At 48.1% G+C, this 17,278-nt stretch overlaps 1 protein-coding gene and 1 long non-coding RNA gene across 6 annotated transcripts in view; both read left to right on the top strand.

Moving 5' to 3' along the window:
• Nucleotides 1-17,278, top strand: part of LOC147619781 (serine/arginine-rich SC35-like splicing factor SCL30A) — a 99,902-nt gene that overhangs the window by 75,486 nt on the left and 7,138 nt on the right. The gene's annotated exons all lie outside the window — the stretch shown is intronic.
• Nucleotides 5,870-11,008, top strand: LOC147619782 (uncharacterized). The gene is made up of 2 exons (XR_015261788.1): nucleotides 5,870-9,503; nucleotides 9,601-11,008. It is a non-coding gene; the product is annotated as an uncharacterized LOC147619782 (long non-coding RNA).

Here is a 17,278-nt window from a genome sequence, read left to right as displayed (position 1 = left end):
TACATGCCCAAACCTGGCATGCCATAACACTGCCTCTTGCATGGCAGAAGTATAAGTGGCGGCCAAACATGCATCCTGTCCATTCTTCTTATATGTGTCCAAATGATACAAGCCTTGGTACAATGTGCTGGAAGTGATAATAGCATAGTCTTCCTCTCTATTTCTCACTGTGCATTTGTCATCCTCAAAGTTCACAGCATAGCCTCTTTGAGCAAAAGAGGAGACTGACAGCAAATTCTGTTTGATTCCAAGCACATACAACGCATCCGAAATGCATAGCTCTAAACCATCTGCAATTGTGAGCATAATCTCACCAATGCCATGCACTGGATATGAAGAATTTTTTGCACATGTGACCTTCTTCCCTATTGGGGCAGCTCTCAATGACATGAACAAATCCTTCTTTGATGTAATGTGTCTAGAAGCCCCATTGTCAAAGTACCAAATGACTTGTTTCTCATTCACATTGCTCTTGTGATGCACCATAACTATTAAGAATGCCCGATCATCCTGCACAAAGTGAGCTGAATCCTCAGTCTTTGCTGCAGGCATACCAGAAGAGTCCATTGACAAACTTGATTCCTTTTTCTTCTCTTTAGCCTGTCTCTTCCTGCACTCACTAATGTAGTGCCCTGGTTTCTTGCAGTAGCGACACTTGCCCTTCTTCTTGGGCTGATTTGCATCACTTTTGCCTTTGTTTGATAGCTGTCCATAATTAGCCTTGGGTTGATAGCCACTCTTTGCTTTTCCCTTGCCCTTATCATGGGCAACTAAAGCTTGATCAGTGCCATGTGCCATGGAAGACTTATTCTTCCGCGTTTGTTCCTCCTGTGATAGCAAACCAACCAACTCCTCAAACAATAGGGGTTGAGGGTTTCCCCTCAATGACAAGGTGAGAAAAGTGTGGAAGTTGAGGTACGACTTTGGCAATGAATTCAATGTCCTGGATACAAGTTCTTTTTCCTGTACGACTTCATCTATATTGAGCAATTGCTCTCTAAGATCCTAGATCTTAGTTAGATGATTAGCCATACTGTGATGTTCTTTCATGTCTAAGTTTTCAAGCTCTTTCTTCAAGAAGGCAACTTTGGTCTCATTCTTGGCCTGATACATGGTCTCCAAGACTTCCCATGTAACTATTTGTCCCTCCTAGCTCTATTTCACATGATGAAACCCATTCCCGGACTCCAGACAGGTGGAAGAAGACATGGGAACAAGGTCCTTAAGGTTTGATTAAGAAAAAGAACCATTCTTGGTCAAAAAGGAGGAGAAAGCAAAAAGTCAAATAGGGTTGACCACGAGCAAAGGGCACCATTGGAAAGAGGAGACTAAGCCGGACCAAAAAGCTTGAAAAAGCAGCTTTAGGGCCAAAAAGCAAGGCCTTGAAGCTAGAAAAGCAAAACAAGAACTTTTGACTGAAGTTGAGTACTACTTTACTATTAAAAAGACCAAAAGCAAAGTAAACGGCGAAAGCAAAGCAAAGCATTACTTTTTGGCAAAAAGCAAGGCTTCCCCAAGTATAAAAGAAGCACGAGCCTCTCTTGAGCATCAAGTTGAAGAAGAACCTCTTCATCGCGTTGCCACCTTCGTTGAAGCATGGATATCATCTTCTCCATCATCATCTATGAACCAAATCATGGAGTTTTTCATTGTTGTCGCTGATTTCAGAGTGCCTCCATCAACTACAGTGCCATGTCATCATCCGCCTGTACGACTGTACGGAACCGAACAACCGTACGGAAGGCGACTCCATCTCCACTCTCTGAAGTCTGCCCTCATCCTGGATCTCATAGTAGAGGCATCTACCATCCTCAGTGCAAGCTCTGACAGCAATCAAGATCTCCAACTGTGTAAAGGCTCCCATCCACCGTGGGGCCACTGGCTCGAGAGGCGTGAACCACTCCTCTGTGAGTGCCTCCTGAATGTCTTCCCTCATAATCAGTCCCCCTCTGAAGTGACTCAGCCTCTCCACCTGGATCTCCTCTGGGAGACTGCAGAAGGCCTGCCAGTCTCCAAAACTACGTGCTGGGCCTGCCGCCAATGGTCCCTAGGCTAGACGAGGCCGAGAACCCAGCATATGACCCTGCTCTGTGCGAACCGCTGGGCTCCAGATGAGCGGCTGTCTGGCCCGCTCCTCATCACAAGAAGGAGGTCTCTGAGAGAGTCCCGGTCTTAGCAACTCCCAAGTTCGCAGGATGCTCAAGGCAAATCTGTCCTCCCATCCTCTACTGAGGCCTGTCCTCCTCATCTCTATGAAGATCCATCGTATCTCCGGTGCCCAAGTGCCCCCTGCTGGAGGAGCCCGAGCCTGCAGCCACTGCAAAAGAAGCTCTTTCCAAGGCTCAACGCCTGGAAGCAGCCCCCGAACAATAAGCTTCCCCAGTAAAGCTCTATTTTGATCAACTGGATCTATAATGCCCAAGCCCCCCTGGGCCAGCGGAAGTGTAATAACTGCCCAAGCGACCTTAGCCCGGGCTGACTGACCGTCCCGCCCAGACCAAAGAAAGTTTAAAAGCACCTGATTCGCCACCACCACCCTCCCAGCCAAGGATAGCCGAGCTGTACTCCAATACAAAAGCTTCCTTTGAATGCTCAGAAGAAGCGGGGCAATCTGCTGCTCAGGCGACAAATCTAGTCCAATCTGGCATCCCAAATACCGCACTGCTGTGCCAGGAGGAATCCATCGAAAGCCCAGGTGTGGGCTCCATGCCGGAGTGGGAGCGCTACTGATCCAAAAGGCCACTGTCTTACGCCAATTGATCAATGCTCCCGAGGCTGCACTAAAAACCTGCAGCGACTGCTCTGCCCTCGGAAGATTGGCCTCCTGGCCATGCAAAAAGAAACCCGTGTCATCAGCAAACTCAGCATCGAGCAGGTCCTCCCCTCGGACTGGGAGCTGGAGTCCTCTCAAACCAACCTCCTCTGCCGTCAGATACATGCTCATAGCCTCTGCAAAGAAAAGAAAAAGAAACGGGGCGAGAGGACACCCCTGACAAACTGATCTGGTCAACTCAAAACTCGGCCCCCGTTCGCCTGCCATCAGCACCTGGCTACGAGCTGTGGAATATAGAGCCGCCACTCCTTGAATCCAAACTGGCTCAAAGCCCAGGCGAAGCATCGTGCCCTCTAAGAAACTCCAATCGACTCGATCGTATGCCTTCTCAAAATCGAGAAGCATCACGACCAGGTCCTCACCGAGAAATCTAGCTCGGGCCGTCGCCTCCCAGAAGGTGAAAATGTTGTGAAGGATACTACGCTCCTTGACGAATCCTATCTGGGTAGCATGAACCACCCTGTGTGCTGCAAGAATCTCGGACCAGGCGATAGTGGCTGTGTCCCATGGCGACTGCCTCCCGCTCAGACAGAGCAACCTCGTGTATGCATACATATCTAGGGTCGCGTGCTAAGTCTGCCACTATGCGAACCACCAAATGCCGAATCCCGGAGGCATCCACACTCCCGGGATCAAAGAAAAAATGAGCCAACTCCCATAGTCGGCCTATCACATCTGTCACCTCCAGATCGCTCACATGGTGGGAAAACTCAACTGCCTGAGTCTTCAAAGTGCTAAGAGCGAGATCCATAGTCCACTCCCGGTCGCTAGGGCCACAGAGAGGGAATGAGAAGGCCACCGCTGAATCAAGTGCCTCCTCCTCTTGGGCCGGAGGCATCACTACATGAACACTGATGGGTGTTGGCTCATGGGGGCCCTCCGCTCCAAAAAGCCGTGTGAAGGAATAATCAAAAGCCTCTGAGCGCTGTCTAGTGTCGAGACGACTCAGCCGACTGCGGATAGAGGATATCCGTGAAGCCCGAATCGGCATGGTAAGTCTCCTCTGCGGTGCTCGAGCAAGGTCGGTGCTCAGTGTCCGCCGGACTGCAGGTGAGCGCCAGGGAACTGCCAGGGCCTCTCGGGGAGCTGAGGCGAGCGGGGGGGGGGGGGGGGGGGGGGGAGGAGGGGGTGGAGAAGGAGCCGCTGCCCAAACCGGAGCGGGGACGGGAGGAGGCGAAGGTGATAGCGAGGCGGGAGGGAGGGGGGGTGGGGGTGAAGGAGGGGGTGCTGGCATCTCCTAGTCCTCAGTCGGCGCTGGGGTCTCCTCCTGTAATGGAGCAAAGCTGTTCCTCACGGGAACCCAGTGATGCTGAGACTGTGGCTGCTGCTGCATTGGTCTCTGGGCGTGCTGCTGGGGCTGTCTCCCTCGACGGCGCCCCTAACCAGGCTACTACTCCGAGGTCTCTGTGGGCTGAGCAGGTGCCCCGGAGGCTGCCTGCCGAGCCGCATCTGTGGGCGGGCCATCGGGGGCCTGCTGTTGCGGTGAAGGTCGGGGTCTCCTGCGAGGGCAGGCCTTGGCCAGGTGGCCGACCTGCCTGCAGATAAAGCACTGGTTCGGGAGCCCCGAAAACTCCACTCTCTGATCAATCCATGAAGATTGCCCGAGTGCCCCTGATGTCAAGGGGACTCATGGCAAGGACCTTGGCCACGCTCTGGGCTGTCTCGAACTCGATCTAGTAGTGTCCACGGCCCAGTAGCTGAACGTCCAGGATCTTGCCGACATCTGCAAGAAGGCGGGCCTGGAGAAGATCCCGGATCTCCCCTCTGCTGGGGCGAGTGCCACTATACGGCAGATGGTGGAATGTGCTTGGAGGCGTTCCACCTCTGCGGCGAGGCTCGCTTCCTCTTCTGGCGAAAGAGAAAGCCTGATGGGGGTATCCTCAGGGGCGGGCGAGGGGGCTGCGGGAGAGTCCCTCTGAGGTGGGGCGGGAGGAGCCTCCATCAAAGTCTGAAGCTATGTCGAAGGCGGAGCGAATGCGGAGAGTCCTGCAAGAACCGAGCTGCACACAAAGGGCGGAGGGGGAAGGCGGAAGGCAAAAAAACCCCAAGGGACGAAAAAAAACACAGAAAGAAGGGGAGGGGGGGATAAGGTGGCGAGGGCAGAAAAAAACCAAACAAAAACCCAAAACCCGGGGGGGGGGGGGGGGTGGGGGCAGCGAGCAAAGGGGGGGGGTGGGGGGGAAGAGAGGGCGACGGCTGGCGGAGGGGGGCGGGGCGCTGATGAAGGGAGGGGGGGCGTGAAGGAGAGGAGCAGGGGGCTGGCGCACTGGGGCGCGCAAGAGAGCCAGGCGGAGGAGGGGGAGCTTGCGTGAGGGTAGGCGGGGAGGGAGCAGCCGACAGGCCAATAAAGACCGAAGGGATATGAAGTTTTCGGAAGGAGATTGGGTTTCTCTACGTATTATGAAGCAAAGATTGAAGCAGGTGGGCAAGCGATGCCCAAAGTTGTCTTTCAAGAGCTTCGGACCTTTCCCCATCCGGAAAAAGATTAATGAGGTGTCTATGCAGTTAAAGCTACCTCCGAGTTGGACTATGCACGATGTATGGTTAAAGCCATATGCAGGTCCACCCCCTTAGAGGTCAAAGACGAAGCGGAACCAGACATTGTGGATGAAGCAGAAATTATGGTTCCAGAACAGATCCTTCTACACCGTTTCAAGCATGGCTCAGGCCGAAGACTACGACAGTTCCTCACGAAGTTTCAGGACCGAGGAACTCATGAAGCGGTATGGCTCGACAAAGAGTTCTTCGAAGACTATGTGGCGTTATTGACGGATTATTTGGAGGCTATGCAGCTTCCGTCAAGTTAAGCAGAAGGGGATGTCACGTGCATCCCGCACTTGGATGCCACGTAGACATTTCTGTACAGAAGGTGCAGGACCTGGGATGGTGATGTGAGCCCAGTGCGGGACGAGTCAGCCAGGGATCCATCTCAGTCGTCCGAGGTCAGGTGTGCATTGTCCTAGGAGCACATGAGTCCAAGGTCAGGTGTGCACTGTCCTGCACATGAAATAGTGCCAGTCCGCGCTGTGAGTCTCCCTCTAGAATGATGTCAGTGGTTCTGTGTATCTGGTATGGTATCGGATGCCAGATCACTGAGTAGATAGTGGTTAGACAAGGGGCCAGCCCATAGGGCTACCCCGGATCTGAGTGTGGGCATGGGAATGGTGTAGAACCACCCCCATGAGGGCCAAGAAGGCCCAGGCTGAACCCACCAGCCATGGAGGGACTGTAGGACAGCTTTAGGGCAAAGATAAGGCTATTTCCAAGAGCTTACAGCCTTTATATGGCTGTAGGGCATGTATGGGGCAGCCCATATAGGCTGCCCAGCCCTGGGATTGTGGACGAAAGATGTGCCCAGCCAATCAGAAGCAGGCGCCAGATGTTCAGCCAGCCAGGAAGAGATGCACAGAATTTATGGGAATTTTTCCAGCATTTAATGGGATTTTTCAGCATTTAATGCTGAATTTCCAGTCGTGGGACAATTCTGGGCTGGCTGACTGCTTCTATGCTGGCTGACTGCTCCTAATGGGGTAGTATAAATAGTGGAGGCCACAATCCCAATTGTTCATCTCATTATTCACCAAGAGCTCAAGCAAATCAAGGGCTAGACAAGCCAAGGGAATTGCTAAGCAAAAGGGGTGGAGAACTGAAGGTCAAGGGCAGGATTTTCCAGCCAAGAAAAGGTCCAAGGTTGCTGTATTTTCTTTCAGATTTCTCATCATTCTAATAAAGCAAATACACCATCCGTGGTGGGGGCCCTACAGAGGGTAATTGGGACCCAATACTGTGTCCTCTCCATCTCTCCCTCTCTCTCTCTATTTTCTGCACTTCTCCTTTCAAGTTTTGCGTTAATTTCCATCGCGAAAAGAGTGCTGAATTCTGAGTTTTGAAGTTACCGATCTTTCTCCGAAGCTTCCGCATATTACATATTGAGCTTTATGATTCAAGAATGTTTGGTTTGTCAGAAGGTCAAGTTTGATTGACAAACACTAGCAGGATTATTGTACCCATTGAATGTTCTATGGGAGAGTAGTTGCTATGGACTTTATCTTTGGATTGCTAAAGTCAAGGAATGATGGTATATGGACCTTTTCAGGTTACCAAGAATGATCTCAATGGTCCAACCAATAACATACACTATTGAGGCAAACCGCCATCGGTGCAAACATTAACCACCTCACCTATGTGAAGGCGAAGATGAAAGCCGCGAATGAGGAGATTGCACACACGGTGATCGATTTTAATCTCTCCTTCCATGTGCTCAAGGTTCCACAATGGCACAAAATGGTGAAGGTCACTGTGGAGGTGGGGCCATCCATGGTGAATGGCATGGTATCACCTACCATGAGATGCGCACCACCGCGCTTGATGACGAGAGGCAAAGGATCAACGACAAACTCACACCTGTGCGGGAAGGATGGGTGAAGTATGGTTGCTCTATGCTCTCCGATGGATGGAGTGATCGGAAGAAGAGGGGTATCATGAATATCCTTGTTTCATGCGCTCTCGGCACATACTTCTTACGCACTGCGGATACCGGAAAGGCGGGGCAAAAAACATCAGGGGACTTTATCGTCACATCTGTCAAGCCATCATAGAGGTATGTACTATGTCACATGTCACATGTGCATTGCGATGTAAGTTTTAACTCTCAAGTCTCAACTCTCTAGTATCTATGTAACATGTTCAAGCTTCTAACTTCTAAGAATGTCATTGCATTTGCCATTTTGTTACTTGTAGGTCGGACATGAAAATGTCATTCAAGTCATCACCAGACAATGCGTCCAATTGCCGCAAAATGGGGCGCTTGGTAGAGGTGGAGTTTCCATCCATTGTATGGACTCCTTGTGCCTCCCATTGTCTAGACCTACTCATGGAGGATGTGGGGAAGCTAGACTGGGTGAAGAGGGTGGTTGCACAAGGCCTATCCATTGTGAATTTCTTCACAAAGAAGGTAAGGTGCTCGCTATGTTTCGTGAGCAAAGCGACTTGAAGCTTAAGAAGCCCTCTTCCACGCGGTTTGCCTACATGTGGCTTCTCTTGAAGTGGCTATACGATGTGCAACTGAAGCTCCAGATGACCGTGGTCTCACCGGATTTCGTCGCATGGCTAAGAGAGGAGTTGGTGACTAGTGCGGACGAGGCCCGAGCCGTTCAACGACTATGCATGAGAGAGTCCTTTTGGCGCGAGGTGTGTGCCATTGTCATTGCGGTGACTCCATTGTATAGGGTTTTATGCACGACCGACATAGAGGACTCCACATTGAGGCTACTCACCCACTTCATGTGAGAGGCTCTAGCGGAGATTCGTGTGACCACCGTGCTTGAGGACGACCCCGACATTCCTATGGAGGGGATTAGGTAAACCCATGTTCCATGTTTTCAAATCTCGTTTTCACATCTCTTTCTCGTTCCTTAAAGGCTTAACCTTAAAGTGAAAATTTTGCATTCTAGGGATCCCACTGAGCCTCCACCCACTCCGCGACGCGATTCGATCGTGGCGCTTGTGGAGAGGAGGTGGCGATGGATGCATAGACCTATCCATGGTCTTGCGGCCTTGTTGCTCTGAGAGTCTTCTTTCAGCCCTAAACACCACTTAGAACATGCTGATGCAAAAACGCAGACAGAAGAGAGAGGAGAGAGAGAGAGAGAGCTAGAAATTCAGTATATTCATATGGTACAAAAAGGTACCTCTAAATCTGCAGCCATGGGTTGCCTTCCATGATAAGGTGGAAACACCCAAAACAGTCCTAAATGCTGGACCCACTCCTAATGGAGTGAATGAATAACACAATGAGCAACTATGCCTTTATATAGGCCTCTTGGACAAAGAGAGTGCTGGTCAGCCTGCTGACAGGACAATATATCATAAGCGCTGATCTGCCTGTTCTCCATGCAGCCGACAGCATGCTATGCAGCCAACAGGTTCTTCCTTGTCCTTCTCCTAGTCCACACTAGCCAAATCTGCACTTCATACTCCAAATCCTGGTTCTAATCATCTTTTTCTGGTTGCCCCTTCTGGACTAGCTTCAGGACATGTCCATGGGCAAAACTTGCACATGACAGCTTGTGGAGAGGAGGTGGCGATGGATGCATAGACCTATCCATGGTCTTGCGGCCTTGTTGCATCCCGCCTACAAAGTACCAAGGCTCTTCGCCGATGAGGAGCTATTTTCTGATCGGGATGCCTACTTGCCAAGGATACTTCCCATCCACGAGCAAAGAGACTTCCTCCAAGACCTCATTCGGTATAATGATCAGAGGGGAGCCGCTTTTACAAACCCACTTTGCTCGAGTAGGGAGCCAATGGTCGGGCCACTTTTTTGGTGGGAGTCATTTGGTTATCAAATGGCTCACATACAAAAAGTGGCTTTGAGAGTCTTGTCACACGTGAGTATTGAATAAGACTTTCAACTTTAAAGTTTGTAACTTTATAGTATATACTCTAGAGTCGTAACTACTAACTAGTTCTTACATTCTAATTTCTAACTCTTATTTGTCATAGGATTGCTCTTCGGGGGCATGTGAGAGGAACTGGAGTTCCTACTCACTCATACATACAAAGATACAAAACCGTCTCAACAGCATGGATGCAGTTAGAGCTGTTTGTATATTGCCGTGCTAACATGCGCATGGTGGAGAAGATGCATGACATGGAGATCTCTAAACAGGTAGAGATCTCCAGAGTTCAAAGTTCTTCATTAATGATGAGTTATAAATGCATGACTAAAGTCTAATAATTTATAAATGTTTGAACTTTGCTTTTAGGTGAATGTCGACGAGTTCAAGTTGACAATGGACACTCTTAAGAGTGTCCACAAGGAGCGAGATCCAGATGAGGAGGCCATATATGCCGATCTCTACAGGGAGCTAGAGGAGATTGACCGTCGAGTTTCTCGTACTCGTAGAGGTCGTGCAGCTAGAGGTGGCACATGAGTAGGAGGCTGCGGATGCACTATTCGGCGCCCTACTTTGACCCCGGTGGCTACATATGTGAGACGTGGCACCGGCTCGACTTCGAGAAGCACTTTAGCACACGTTGTTGAAGAAGAGGATGCTCTTATTGCAGGCATGAGAGCCCCCGAGTACGATGACGAGGGGGCAATGCCCTTAGTGAGGGCAGTTTTGGGTTGGCCTCTGATGATGGGAGCACCTCTAGCGAGGGCATTCCTTCCCGTAGTGATTTCTCTGAGGAGTACTAGAGTCTAGACTGGACATTTTTGTACTTAGTGTTGTGATCACAACATACTTTTTTGTGTTTCCTATTGAAGGCCGTGGGCCACGACTCTTACCTATGGCATGTTCAGTGTTCATTGTTCATGACTCTTGAGTTTTTGTACTAGTGTTTTAACTTTTTTCTAGTTTATGACAAAGTACAATTTCAGACTTCTCTAGACTTTGTAGCTCTAAATGTGTACAAATATCTTTTTTTCAAGTGTTTTTTAAAGTGGATCGTACCTTAATCGAACTTATTTTACAAAATTTAAAAGTCCCGTACCGGTACTGTTTTTTTCGTACCTTCGTTTCATACCTGACAACTATGATGGAGAACTTGGACATATAACTTGGATTTGGATATTGGATCCGGTACTAGCTCAGTGAGAGATACTTGTGGGTCGTTCTCGTGGTGTGCTCGGCATTAGAGATCTCGTGCCTTGACATTGACCGCGACTTGGATATCCTACATCAGCATATTTGTTTGTTTTTGTATTTATTGATTGGTCTTGGTCAGCGTGCTCATGGAATTGTTCCAGAATAAATTCCTAAGAGGGGGTGGGGGTGGGGGCCTGTTTCCCGCTCAATGTGGTGTACTGTGCAAGATCCCTATTCCCTTCTCTCTCTATATCTTTATCTCTTGGACACATGGTAGGCACGCTCCACTGGGCTTACATCCCATGCATGCTGTGCCGTTTTACATGACTGAATGTGGGGGATAATTGATCTCTTCACTGATATAGAGATCATTGCCATGGCCTGGGCATCACGTGCATCCCATCATCTCTGTGAAGATCCATCACAGGCTTGGGGATCGAGGGGTTGCCAAAAACTGGAGTGGAGGTTGACCTGCGGGCCATGAGAAAGTCCTTCCAGGGTTCACCACTTGGGAGGAGTCCTCTGATGATCAACTTGCCTAGAAGGGCTGTGCTCTGCATAGAAGGATCAATAATACTCCGGCCACTTTTGTTGGGTTTTATGCTGTGTATGCACCCAGAGGAGTGCTAGTGATCATCAGTAGGTAACTGGGGCACTTTTTACTTCAGTTAGTGGAGGTTTTTTCCCCCAGTTTAGTTCATTTTCACTTATATGCAGTTTATAAGTGTTTTGGTCCACCCGGCACATTTATGGCCGGTCATGTGAACACTTATCCTTTAGGGGTCACTATCATGTGGCTTGTACTTTTCTTTTCTATCATTGAATAGTACAGCAGTCGTGTTCACTCCCTCTGCTTGGTTTTCCACGCCTATTTGCTTTCTGTAAACCCTAACCCTAACCCTGTCCTGTCTTCAATTGGTATCAGAGCTGTTGAAGCTCTGCTTAGCACTGCCCGTACACTGCGCCGTGCTAGTACTGTTGCTGCCCGTACATATGTGTTCCGTACAGCAGCTTCAGTACCTTCTGCCCGTACTTCTGAGCGCCGTACAGCTGTGCGCCTACTGCCCGTACATCCAGACTGCGCCGCCTACAACTTCCGTACCAGGTCGCCTTCAGTCGGGTACTGCACGTCGCCTACAACTACAGTACTGCGCCGCCTTCAGCCTGTACAGTTAAGCGCAGCCATCATCACCTGCTGCCCGTACACTTGCATCCGTACCAGGCGACTGTACCTGGCGACTGTACACACCTGGCGACTGTACCTGACGTGTCTTCAGTGAACCTGCTCGCCCTGCCCGTACATACCAGCTGAATATAGCGCCGCCTTCGACTATCTTCTGTACAGTCAGCGTTTTTTGTCACCTGCACAGAGAAACGTGCACTGTGTACTTTCAGTGCAGCATTCAGTACTGTGTATTTGAGGACTGTACTTGCAGAAATAACACAACCTACAGTGTCATTCGGTGGTAAGCATTAAAATTCATTTTTTGGGCATTTTTATTTTCTCTATGAAAATATACAGGCACAACAGGCAGATTTTCTAGCAAGAAAATATACAGATTTTTGCACAGTTTGGGTGCAGCAGATTTGGGCATTTTTGGGGCATTTTGGCATTGTGTACGCCATTTGCTGCTCTACTCAGTCATTGGTGCATTAAGCTGCACATTCAGAGGATTGAGAGTGCAGGCAGATTTGGGTAAACTGTATTCAGTGGAGTACAGTTGTTATCAGGGTTTTTGCTTTTGGGTTTTTTGGTAAACAGGTACAACATTGTGCGTAAAGCATAATGGCAAATCAACAGCAAAGTGATGTATTCACATATTTGTCTAAGGAAGACAAATTGGATGGCACGAACTACTCCTTGTGGAGTTTTATGCTGAAAAATGTGCTTGTGGCAAAAGGTCTTTGGGATTTTGTTAGTGGTGATGAACCACGTCCAGGTCCATTGGCTCCAGAGACTCCTCCTCAAGGGGGTGCTCGTGGACGAGGACAACAGGTACAGGCTCCAGGACAGCCATTGCCTGTTCAGAGAACAAATGCTCAAAAGACATGGGATGCCAGGGATGCACAAGCTTTGTCACTCATTGCATTGTCAGTTCAGAGGTCCATTATACCTCATATTCGTTCAGCTGGCTCTTCACAGAATGCATGGGTGACTTTGGAGCAAATGTATGCTGCTCGTAATGAGGCTAGGATCTCATTTTTGAAAAGAGAGCTGGAAAATCAGAAAATGAATGAAGGAGATGATATGTCTAGCCACTTAAACAAGCTGCAGGATTTGAGAGAGCAACTCATCAATGTGGATGAGATTATTCCTGAGACACAGCTTGTGTCCACCATCTTGCACTCTTTGCCAAGATCTTACTTGGCTTTCCATACCTCTTTGAACCTCAGCATGAGGAATGCTGTTGAACCCCTCAAGTATCAGGAACTTGTTGCTCTCTTACTACAAGAGGAGCAAATGAGGAAGAATATGAATATGAACACAAATGCTGAACAAGCATTTACTACAGGTCAAAAGGGGAAACGGAAATCTCAGCCAAAGAGTGCAAATCAAAATTCAGGTGATGGTGGTTCTTCACAGGATACCAAGAAAGGTGATGGACAGCCCAAGAAGAAGGGCAAATGTCATTACTGTAAGAAGCCAGGTCACTACATCACGGAATGTAGGAAGAGGATTGCCAAAGAGAAGGCAAAGGAAGCTGGGATGTCTGTTAATGATGCTCCTAAAGCTCCTCCAGAGACTGCTTCTTTTGTTGAGGACAGAGATTACTGTTTTTTTACATGCAGCTATGATGCCTCTTGGTCTTCACAGGCACTCAGTTTGACAGAGCATGCATGTACTTGGTATTTTGATAGTGGTGCCTCAAAGCATATCACATCTCGCAGGGATTTGTTTAGTCATGTTGGCCCTGCCCCTGTTGGCAAAACTGTTCAGTGTGCCAACAATGCTTCATATCCAGTGTGTGGCATTGGGGAGATTCAGCTTACAGCCATTGATGGCTCCATTCTCCGCCTTACAGATGCCTTATATGTACCAGGGATAAAGAAGAATTTGTTGTCCATTTCTTCTTTAGCACATTGTGGAATGCAAGTCCACTTTGATGATGATAAATGCATGGTCAGAGACAAAGCAAATGCCTTGACCTTGATGCTTACTGGTACATTATGTCATGGACTTTATGAGTTGGATGCATTTCAGCCAGTGGATCAGTCTGCTTATCATGCATTCACTCTTACTCCAGCTATGGTTGATGCGGAGTTATGGCATGCTCGCATGGGGCATGTAAATTTTGGTAGTCTTATGCTTATGCAGCGACATAATATGTTTACAGATCTACCTCTCATGGAGAAGCCTCCAGATCACATTTGTGAAGGATGTATTTTGGGAAAAATGCACAGGTTTTCCTTCCCACGTGATCAGGCTCTAAGAGCAACTGCAAAGTTGCAACTTATACACAGTGATCTTTGTGGTCCCATGCAGACGAAGTCATTAGGTGGTTGCTTTTATTTTGCAACATTTATTGATGACTTCTCTCGTATATGCTGGGTCTATCCTTTGACACAGAAATCACAGGTATATGATGCATTTTTGGCCTTTGTAGCACTTGCTGAGACAGAGTCAGGATGCAAGGTGAAGACTCTCCGTTCTGACCGAGGGGGGGAATATATGTCACATGTGCTGAATTCTTTTCTTGGGAGTAGAGGTATAAAACATCAGTATACTACTCCTTACACTCCACAGCAGAATGGGGTTGCAGAAAGGAAAAATCGGTCACTCATGGAGATGGCCAGATGTATGCTAAAGGCAAAAAGACTACCACATATCTTTTGGGTGGAAGCAGTAATGTGTGCTTGTCATATTTTAAATCGATGTCCCACAAAGGCATTGGTTTCTATTACTCCTTTTGAGGCTTGGCATGGCCGCAAGCCTTCTGTATCGCATTTTCGTATCTTTGGGTGTCTTGCTTATGCACACATACCCAAAGAGTTAAGGAGGAAGCTTGATGATAAAGCCACAAAATGCATTTTTGTTGGGTATAGCCGTGAGAGCAAGGGCTACAGGTTATATGACCCACTATCCAGGAAGATATTCATCAGTCGGGATGTGATTTTTGATGAAAAATCAGAATTATCCATGGCTGGTTATGAGGCAAATCAAACTGAAAATGATGTATTTGAAGGTCTTCTACCCATGGAGTTTCATTCCACAGTTGGTGATCCAACTCATGAGGGTACTGGACAGCCAGCAAATGATGTAGGTGGTGCAGAAATTCAGCAGCCAAATCAGCCAGAAGTTGAACCAAATATGGGACAGCAGGCACCACAAATCAGACATATACCTAGATGGTATTTGAGGACATTACAGGACAGCCATTTAGAAGGTCCTCTTGCTGGTCGTACTCGTAGGGAGACAAGGACCAATGAGCATGCACACATCATGGATTTGAATCTGGTTATGGCAGTCAGTTTACAGGATGATGATGAGCCTGATTCATTTGTGGATGCACGAGATAATGTGCATTGGAACAAAGCCATGCAGAATGAGATTGATTCTATTAAAAAGAATCAAACATGGGATTTGGTTGATCTGCCCAAAGGCAAGAAAGCCATTGGTACTAAATGGGTCTATAAGTTGAAAAGACATGCAGATGGATCCATTGACAGGTACAAAGCCCGTCTAGTTGCAAAGGGCTATGCACAGAAAAAGGGCATTGATTATGAGGAGACATTTGCTCCTACATCCCGTATGTCGACACTTAGGTGTGTCATTGCATTGGCTGCACATCGTGGTTGGGTTGTTCACTAGTTGGACATAAAGACTGCATTCCTACATGGGGACCTCGAGGAGGAAGTATATGTATTTCAGCCCATGGGATTTGCAGAACATGGTCATGAGGGGAAAGTATGCAGGCTGAAAAAGGCCTTGTATGGTTTGAAACAAGCTCCACGAGCTTGGTATGCAAAAATAGATGCTTTTCTACTCACTCAGGGATTTGTGAACAGTCCATCAGAAACCACTTTGTATGTGAAGAAAGAAGAGACAGATCTGCTGGTCATCAGTCTTTATGTGGATGATCTCTTGCTCATGGGATCAAATGATGACAAAATTGCAGCTTTTAAAGAGATACTGCAACAGACATTTGACATGTCTGACTTGGGCCTTGTACATTACTATTTGGGCATACAGTTTGTGCAGGATAACAGAGGCATTGGGTTGTTGCAATCACGTTATGTTGCTAAACTTCTGGAGAAGTTTAAATTTCAGGATTGCAAGCCTATTAGTACTCCTATGGAGCCTGGGATGAAACTGTCACTACAAGATGACAGTGTTTCCTTTGATGCCACTACATATGCTCAGGCTGTTGGGTGCCTCATATACTTGTGTAATACAAGGCCAGATATTCAGTATGCAGTCTCTCAGTTGAGCAGATTCATGCACAGCCCACGGTTGTCACATTGGCAAGCTGTGAAGCGTGTATTCCGTTATTTGCAGGGTACCTCGTCTCTTGGTTTGCTTTATCCTGAGGGGGGTGACATGCAGTTACATGCTTACAGTGATTCAGATTGGGCTGGTGATTTTGATACCAGACATTCCACTAGTGGGAATTGTTTCTTCCTTGGCGCTTCATGCATTTCTTGGCTAAGCAAGAAACAGACCACAGTGGCCACTTCATCTTGTGAGGCAGAATAGAGAGCAGCCTACACTACTACTGTTGAGTGTGTTTGGCTGCGTCGTCTTATGACTGATATGGATATTTCAGTGGAGGAGCCTACACCTATCTATACTGATAGTCAGAGTGCCATTGCTGTGGCCAGGAATCCTGTGTTTCATGCTCGCACGAAACACATTGAGATTCACTATCATTTTGTTCGGGAGAGACTCCAGGCAGGAGATATCAGTCTGATCTACTGTCCTACAGATCAGAATGTGGCAGACATCTTCACCAAGGCATTACCACTTCCGAAATTTGAAGTATTCCGCAATGCTTTGAATTTGTTTCCTTTTGGTGGATGATGTACAGTGATCACATATCACTCCAGGGGGGTTTGTTGGGTTTTATGCTGTGTATGCACCCAGAGGAGTGCTAGTGATCATCAGTAGGTAACTGGGGCACTTTTTACTTCAGTTAGTGGAGGTTTTTTCCCCCAGTTTAGTTCATTTTCACTTATATGCAGTTTATAAGTGTTTTGGTCCACCCGGCACATTTATGGCCGGTCATGTGAACACTTATCCTTTAGGGGTCACTATCATGTGGCTTGTACTTTTCTTTTCTATCATTGAATAGTACAGCAGTCGTGTTCACTCCCTCTGCTTGGTTTTCCACGCCTATTTGCTTTCTGTAAACCCTAACCCTAACCCTGTCCTGTCTTCAACTTTGGCATGCTGAATGATGACTCTCTACGCCACCTTGGCTTGGCCGGTCTGCCATTGCCTGCCCAAAGTTGTGGATCAACCGCTGCACTTGACCGATACATGCCCTGGAGAGGGCCCAACAAGAGGTGATGTACCACATGGTGGTGAGAAGGACCTAGTTCGGCACCACTACCTGACCAACGAGTGAGGCCTGGTCGTGCTCTAGTAAAGAAGCTTCTTCTGAATGCTTAAAAGAAGGGGGGCAAGCTACTGCCTTGAGGTGATGTAATTCCCAACCTGTCAGCCAAGATAACAAACTGGGGCACCTCTCAGAATCCATTGAAAGGACCCAACCGGTCGGGGTAGGGGATGAGCTAACCCAAAATTCACACGACTTTGTGCCAGTTGAACTGTGTGCATGAGGCTTGACAAAAGATCGCAACTGCATCCGCAAACCTCTAGAGATTCTCTACATCTTTGGAGAGGTAGGTTGCT

This window comes from Cibotium barometz, chromosome 32 (genome assembly GCF_041138505.1).
Source record: "Cibotium barometz isolate CiBa-2024 chromosome 32, ASM4113850v1, whole genome shotgun sequence".
NCBI classification, from domain to species: Eukaryota; Viridiplantae; Streptophyta; class Polypodiopsida; order Cyatheales; family Cibotiaceae; genus Cibotium; species Cibotium barometz.
Note: the sequence above shows the minus strand (reverse complement) of the source record. Positions and strands in the feature narration are given on the sequence as shown.